General features: G+C 36.1%; 1 non-coding gene across 1 annotated transcript; it reads right to left on the bottom strand.

The window, feature by feature from the left end:
* Positions 1 to 6,681: 6,681 nt before the first annotated feature.
* Positions 6,682 to 6,763, bottom strand: MIR9239 (microRNA mir-9239). Its single transcript, NR_128940.2, has one exon. It is a non-coding gene; the product is annotated as a microRNA mir-9239 (primary transcript).
* Between the last annotated feature and the right edge of the window lie 360 nt (positions 6,764 to 7,123).

Below are 7,123 nucleotides of genomic sequence, written 5' to 3'. Positions count from 1 at the left end.
TTTCTTCAATACAGGGAACAAAAGACAGACATTACAAATGGCTATTGTAAAAAATTTCTTAAAAACTATGTTATATGGAAGATGGGTCTAGAATGTGCAATATAGCTGTCTTATGAGCATTCCAAGCACATAGAATAGAGAGGGTGAAACGGAAGAAGTAATCAAATAAATTATTTAGAAAAAAATTTCAAAGTGAAGTAAATATGAATTCAAAGGGCAAGTGGCCAGTGGATTAAATAATAAAAGACATCTGTCTTTTGTCATCATGTTATATCCATAACATATAAAACAGTGCTTGGCCCATAGTAGGTGCTCAATTAATATTTATTGAATGAATGAAGCTAAACATAAAATGATAAATTTTGAGAACACCATGGATAAAGAAAAAAAAAAACCCAAAGGGGAGTGAATAAAAAGACAGAAATAAGAATTAGGTTTGCACTAGACTTAACAATAGGAGATACTAAGTGGGACAAAATTTCAAATTCTGCGGGATATTTATTTTGAACCTAATATCTTATAGCCAGTCACACAAACATTTAAGGGTGAGTATAAAATAAGACATTGACAAATATGCTAAGACTCAGAAATACAATCATCTACAGACCCACTGTAAAATAAGTATTTAAACTTGTGCTCTGGCAAGACAAAAATGATTGGAGAAGAATATAAACTTGTGAGCAGGTAAATAAATAAAGCGGGTAGTGAAGTCCATATAATTATGCTTCATTAAAAGTCATAAGCCCTGGCCGGGTAGCTCAGTTGGTTCAAGCATCTTCCCAATACGCCAAGGGTGCAGGTTTGATCCCCAGGTCAGGGCACATACAAGAATCAACCAATGAATGCATAAATAAGTGGGAAAAAATCTATGTTTCTCTCTCTTTCTCTCTTTCTCCCCGCTCCTCCTTTTTTTCCTCCTCCTCCTTCTCCTTCTCCTCCTCCATTTCCACTCTCTCTAAAAACTCAATGAAAAAAATATCCTCAGATGAGGATTAACCAAAAATAAATAAATAAAATTGAAAAATTAGTAACCCTTCTCAATTAGTAACCCCATGGAGACCCTTCTCAATATAAGCCTCAAAATAAAATGAAAAGCATATGAATTAGGGGTTCTATTAGGTGAAGTATACAAAATATATATAAAAAGTAACATGCAGAACAAAAGAGAAAATCTTGATATGGCATTTACCAAAATAACAAAATAAAACTAAGTTTGGTGACTGCATTTCACATTTTAAACAAATTTAAAAAGCAGTCAGCTTGAAATAATTGTAAATGGTTGGAATTTTTTCTTTAATCAGAACAAAGACCAAATAGTAGTATAATGCCTGAAATTTAAAGTTCAGTAATTTTTTTATGTTGTTCCATTTCTGGTATGTAAATGGAGCTTTCTGAGTCAGTTCCTTTCTTGAAAAGTGTATGTTCATCATTTTTCACCCCATGCCTTTATTTTATTATGGTTCAGAAAGTGGAGAATATTGTCAATCATTACAAGAAAAAGGTTAATTTTGGATTAATATGATTTAGACTTTATATTATGGCGTTCTCTTTTTACACATAAAATCTGTCATTTACTTTTTGTTTTGTTTTGTGGTTTTGTTTTTACTTTAAAAAGACAATAACAGCAATAAATGATCAATTTCATGGACTATTACCTAGTGCCCCTAATATTTAAAAAGAACATTAGAATAGGTTGTTTCTGAATATAAATATAAAAAAAATAGTTCAGTTAAATTAATTTGATTTCCTTAATTTTTAAAATAATTACCTTAATTAATAGAAAAAGTGAAACTTCAAAAATATATGATTATCCTAGAAATGAAAACAAATGTACTTATCCTTTTTTAGAACTTCAGGTGAAGATTTTTTCATTATATTACTCAATGTTCATTTTCAAAAAGGTTCATGTGATAATGATTTTTTTTTTTTTTAGAATTTTGAGCCCTGGAAAATACGAACCACTAGTTTGTTGTCTTTTATCATCTAGTAACATTTCGACAATTGCTTTTTGCTTTCTTTGTGTCTAGGAGCTTTCAAGTTTCCTTAGTATTCAAATAGAACAATCATAGCACCGTTGGCATAGTTACCTCCTCCTTTTTCATAAAAAGCCCTTCCTTTTATCTTAATGTTAACCACCTTATAGACCCTTGTGTTTTATATGTATGTTCCTGAAGTTCCTTCAAATATTGTACATTTATAAAAAGCTTTCTCTTTAAAAATTATATTTGTCATTATTTGATTTAGGAGATAGGGGAGCAATAGTTAAATATATATGTATATGCAAAGGAAAAATAGCCTTGTTTTGTTCAGATTTAATTATTGGAAAAAGTCTAATTACTATTGTGGGTACTACTAAGAAAGATAGAAGCAACTGGACCTTTGAAACTATGTGACAATCTAGTGATGAAGGTACAATGAAATAAGCCCCCATTCTAGAGCCAGAAAATGGGGTGGGAGGTAGGCAGAGGTTGAAAGAGGACTGAGCCCTGGAAATGGACTTGAACTTGCAGTGGTTACTCCTCACAGCTGGAGCACACCTCACAAAATCTTGCCTGTTTTTGCTTGGATTGAATGTCAGATACCAAGTTGTTATAACAAACTAGAGGCTCGGTGCACGAAATTTGTACACTTTAGTGTCCCTAGCGGCTGCTGGCTGCCGACTGGGTACTCCCTCCCTTCCCCCGGCTGCCTGCCAACACCACAGGCCAGAGCCTCCCTCCCTTCCCCTAGCTGGCCCTGCCATACTCCCGGACAAACTCCTGGTCTAGAGGATAATTTGCATACTATGCTTTTATTATATAGGATAGACTTAAAATTGGAAAATGTCTCAAACACAATAGAAATGAAAGAGTTTGACTTAAAATAAGAGATTGCATTCCTCTTGAGATGCGTTCACAATTAGTTTTGTTCTTTAAATGTATTTATTTTTAAAGAAGAATTATGGGAGGTAAGTTTGAAGCTAAAGTAGGAGTCTTCATTTCTGATAAATATTGACAATCATAGACCAAAAGATGGGTTGGTGGCATTATTTTAAAGTTTCCCAGGGAAACCATTCTGCTGTCTGACATTTAGTTTCTTTATATGATGGTAGATGACATTGTGATCAGTTATGCAGATAATGACCACCATGGTCACCTTTATTAGCCTTCTACTTCTAATATTTCTCTAACCAAGTGTAAATTAAGTTTGCCAGTTATGGTTTAAAAACTATGACAGCCAATTAGAGAAAATTTAGGCTGAGTTGGTTGGCTGAAATTTGTGTAATTAGGAAAGGTGAATCCTCCAGAGCCCTGTCTATCACTGGATGACTTAATCACATCTTATCCTCAATTCCATTAAATACTTCGCTTTTCTATTAAAACCTTAAACTTGGCATTAGGCTGTAACAGGTAGAAAGATCTGTAGAATAATTGGACTTGAGGCCATTCACATCTGAGTTGGCAAAAATAAGTTTAAATGAATTGAGTTCAACGTATTAAGTTCAGTTAAAAATTGCAATTTTAATCCACTGATTTCAATTTACTTTTTTACTTTTAAGACTTGTAGTGATATCCCAAAGATAAATAATATTGCAGAAACTATGGGAATCCCAGCATCTTTATATTCCACAAAGAATCTGTGATTTGGCCATACTTTTTATTGTTTTGAGTTGAAATAAAACATGGCACAAAGAAGTAAATTGTTAAGATGAGAGGCTTCACTAAATAGAGAAATAATGGAATAGTATGAATTGGAAATAGAATCAGAACATGTCATCAGTACTATTTACAAGTTATTACATAAATTTAATTCTAAATTAGTTTAGTGAACATATATAAAATTAATATTCTACCTTAAATTATGCAGTCTTCTCTTCCTTTATAAATTATAAAAATCACATTTAAAATAAAGAAAACTAAATGGTCACTGGTAACCATAAAAAATCATTTCAAATTTGCATATTGCCTTCCAATCTGTCCATATGCATATCAGCCTTGTAACATCCTAGTTACATGAGGGCTTTTTATGTATTCATGAGATGCATAACTATATTCACAATAGGAATATGTCAAAATAAATCACTCTTAACTAAAAGTTTCTCCAAAACTTTATCTTTAGATAATCTCATTTGTTTAAGTTTTTAATAAAAATTTTTCATTTTATTATCTTCTCTAGCATACAGTCCTGTTTTTTAACCCTGTGGTATCACATACTTTTATCTTAAAGGAAATGTTAATAAATTTATAATAAAATCAAAGAACACTGTGTTCAGAAGGATTCATATTTTAACAAATGATTAATTAGCAGTGCTGCTCATGGAAGCAAGAGGTTCTTATGAAGAAGAGAACAGTTATTATTAATGTTCAGAGGTATTTTTTTTGCATTCTATTTAGTTTTCTTACCAGATACAAAAATAATTATCTTGCCCTGTTCTTTGTTTGATAATACTTTATTTTTTAATAATTTTTTAATTTTTTCAATTACATGTGACATACATTATTATATTAGGTTCAGGTGTATTCCTTATTAATTAGACATTGGATAACTCACTAAGTTATCATCCAGAAATCTAGCACCCATCTGAAACCATACATAGATTTAGAATGTTATTGACTGTATTTCCTATGCTGTACTTTATATCCCCGTGACTATACTATAACAACCAATTTGTACTTCTTTATCCTTTCACCTTTTGCACCCATCCTCCCAACCTCCCTCCCATCTGGCAACCATCAAAATGTCTGTATCTTTTCTGCTTGTTCATTTATTTTGTCTGATTTTTTAGATTCAAATGCTGATGACCCTTTAACATCTTACCTAATAAAAGAGAAACATGAAAATTAACCATCACTCCGCTACACCCAGAGCCAATCAGAATGAGTATGCAAATTAACCCAACAAAGATGGAGGTTAATTTTCATATGCAGGCGAGGAGCTGAGTGAAGCCTGCTATGAGGGGAAGGGGGGCGGCAGAGGGAGCTACTGGAGTGGTGCTCCAGACAGAAGCGAGGACTTGCCGGCTCCCGGGCAGCCCGGGAGTGGGGACGTGTAGGCTCCCAGGTGGCAGGGGAGCGGGGACTTGCCAGCTCCCGGGCGGCTGGGAGTGAAGCCAGGGGAAGGAAGGCCTATTCTTGCACGAATATCATGCAACAGGCCTCTAGTTTCATATAATATTGGTTTGGTGGTAGTGAATTCCTTTAGCTTTTTCTTGTCTTGGAAGAGCTGTATCTGTCCTTTGATTCTAAATGATAGCTTTGATGGGTAGAGTAATCTTGGTTGTAGGTCCTTATGATTCATCACTTTGAGTATTTCTTGTCACTCTATTCTCGGTAGCAAAGTTTCTGTTGAGAAATCAGCTGACAGTCTTAAGCAGGCGTCCTCAAACTACGGCCCGCAGGCCACATGCGGGTGTTTTTGCCGTTTTGTTTTTTTACTTCAAAATAAGATATGTGCAGTGTGCATAGGAATTTGTTCATAGTTTTTTTTTAAACTATAGTCTGGCCCTCCAACGGTCTGAGGGACAGTGAACTGGCCCACTGTTTAAAAACTTTGAGGACCCCTGGTCTTAAGGGAGCTCCCTTGTAAGTGACTGCTTTTCTCTTGCTGCTTTGAAGATTCTCTTTGTATTTAACTTTTTGCATTTTAAGTATAATGTGTCTTGGTGTGGGTCTTTTGGGTTCATCTTGCTTTGGATTCTCTGTGCTTCCTGGTCTATCTACTTCACCTAGTTAGGAAAGTTTTCTGTCATTATTTTTTTCAAATAGGTTTTTTTTTTATTTTTTTTATTTCTTGTTCTCTCTCTTCTTCTTCTGGCACCCTTATGATGTGAATGTTAGTATGCTTAAAATTGAGGCTTCTTACATATTCTCATATTTGGGGGATATTTTTTCTTTTTGCAGTTCTGATTGGGTGTTTTTGCTTCCTTAGATTCCAATCACTGATTTAATTATCAGCTTCATCTCCTCTACTATTGACTCCCTGTAAATTCTTCATTTCAGTTAACATATTCTTCATTTCTGACTCGTTTTTTTATGTTTTCTATTTCCATTTTTATGTGTCCTATCTCTTTGTTGAAGGTGTCACTAAGTTCACCTACTCATCCCCTAAGTTCATTGAGCATCCTTATAACAAGTGTTTTGAATTCTGCATCTTGTGGATTGCTTGTCTCCATTTTGTTTAGTTTTTTTGTTGTTGTTGTTTTCTGGAGTTTTGTTCCATTCTTTCATTTGAGACACGTTTCTTTGCCTCCTCATTTTGGCTGCCTCCCTGGATTTGCTTTTGTTTATTAGGTAGAGCTGCTATATCTCCCAGGCTTGGTAGAGTAGACTTAGTTGGTAGGTGTCCTGTAGGGTCCAGTGGAACAGCCTTCCTGATCACCCAAGCTGGGCCTTCCAGGTGTATCCCCATTGTGGGCTGTGTGCACTTCCCTATTTTAGTTGAGCCTTGATTGCTGTTGGCAAATAAATGGAAGGGATTTATCCCCAGGCCAATCAGCTGCAAGGACTGGCTGTGACTGCAGGCCACCATGGAGAATCAGCTGTGCAGGGGCCCACTCCAAAGAGCAATACTTACTTTAGCAGGCTCTGTTGTCCCCTGAGTCTGTCCCTTAGGTGTGTCACTTATGGAGGTGATTGGATGGTGATGCTTCAACATGGTCTGAAGCTGTCCACTAGGTGCTCTGGCTCTGGGACCTCCCAGGAGGTACAGGCCAAGGTCAGATGCCACCTGTGTTCTTCATGAGGCCACCCAGCATGAGCTACAAAGTGATCTGAAGATGGCTGCTACTTGTGCTGGGTTTGGAGGAACCCAGTACAGGCCAAGCTGCAAAGCAAGGCCAGCTACTGCCAGTGCAGAGGCTGGGGCCACTTAGGGAGAGATAAAGGGCATGCTGAGGCCAGCTGCTGCTTGTTTAAGATATTTAGATAAGTCTGAAGCATGAGTCAAGACAGGCCATTCATATGAAAAAGCCACTTGAAATAGCTTGAATGGGTCTGCAATTGGGGTGGGGCATGATCTCAGGGAATTATAAGGGTGGAGTCAACAGGGTGAGCCAGGTAGATGGAGTCTCAGATATGGTGCTCACCTACTGGCTCTGTGGAGGGAGGGGTCATCAAAGGAACAATTGCCTCTGCCAGTGCTTATG

The sequence above is a fragment of the Eptesicus fuscus genome, chromosome 4, assembly GCF_027574615.1.
Source record: "Eptesicus fuscus isolate TK198812 chromosome 4, DD_ASM_mEF_20220401, whole genome shotgun sequence".
Lineage (NCBI taxonomy): Eukaryota > Metazoa > Chordata > Mammalia > Chiroptera > Vespertilionidae > Eptesicus > Eptesicus fuscus.
The sequence above is the reverse complement of the archived record's forward strand: the minus strand, read 5'-3'. Positions and strand labels throughout refer to the sequence as shown.